Here is a 1011-nt window from a genome sequence, read left to right as displayed (position 1 = left end):
ATTGCTGTTTCAGCAGGGGCTTCTGGAGATGACACTTTCCCTGGGAAGGAGTTCCCCTGGTGGGATTTATTCCCTCCTTACACTGCAGAGAACCCAGGGGAACTCCCGGGCAGGGGAGCCTTTCAGAGCCCTTTAATGTTCATTGGTGGGCACCCTCTGTGCTCATGCATGGGTCCCTCCCTGGACTGGAGCGTCTGACTCAGCGTTTCCTAAATCCCTGCCAATACCATCTCTTCCTTGGAGGGGGCTCTTGCCCACCTCGATGTCATCCTGGGGAGGGTGTCTCTGAACCACTGCCCACCAACTGTCCCTCTTCTCTCAGCACCCCCAAATGACTGCCACACCCCAGCCAGAACACGGGTGTCTCTCTCTCAAAGACTCTGTGGCTATCCCCAAATGTCAGTATCTCTTTCCATCCTACCTGCCCGTGCCTTAACCTGGCATTTAAGGCCTTCCACAATTTGGTCTCATGTTCCACTCTGTGTTCCAAAGACACTAGACCATTTTCTGCTCCCAGAGCACACATTCCCTCTTCTGCTTCCAGGCCTTTGGGCAGGCTGATCCTCCGCCTGGAATGCCCTTTTCCATTTTCATGTAGCAAGTTCATCCTTAAAAGTCTAGCTGGAAGATCACCTCCTCCAGGCGCTCTTCCCTGATCCCTCAGATGTGATCCTTTCTTCTCTCCGAGATCTGGGTGTATGGTTGCTTTAGGGCCTTCTCACAACAGCAATGTCCATTATGTATGGAGACCAAACTCTCAGTTTACAAATGGCTTTCCCTTCTAGTTCCTGGAGTCAGGAAAGGCAGGCAGGATGAGTGCCATTACCTCATCTGACTGATGAGGAGACAAGCTGGGAGAGAAACGTGACTGGCCAGGTCACATGCCCTGGAAAAGGCGGAATCAGGATTCAAACCTGTGACAGATTCCAGCCACACCACCTGCCTCGGGCCTGAGCCCCTCCCTTCCGCACTTACCATTCCTGGTGGCCTGGTCTTGTGACTCTCGCCCCC

This window comes from Hipposideros armiger, unplaced genomic scaffold (assembly GCF_001890085.2).
Source record: "Hipposideros armiger isolate ML-2016 unplaced genomic scaffold, ASM189008v1 scaffold_10, whole genome shotgun sequence".
In the NCBI taxonomy this organism is placed as follows: Eukaryota; Metazoa; Chordata; class Mammalia; order Chiroptera; family Hipposideridae; genus Hipposideros; species Hipposideros armiger.
This window is presented reverse-complemented; position numbering follows the sequence as displayed.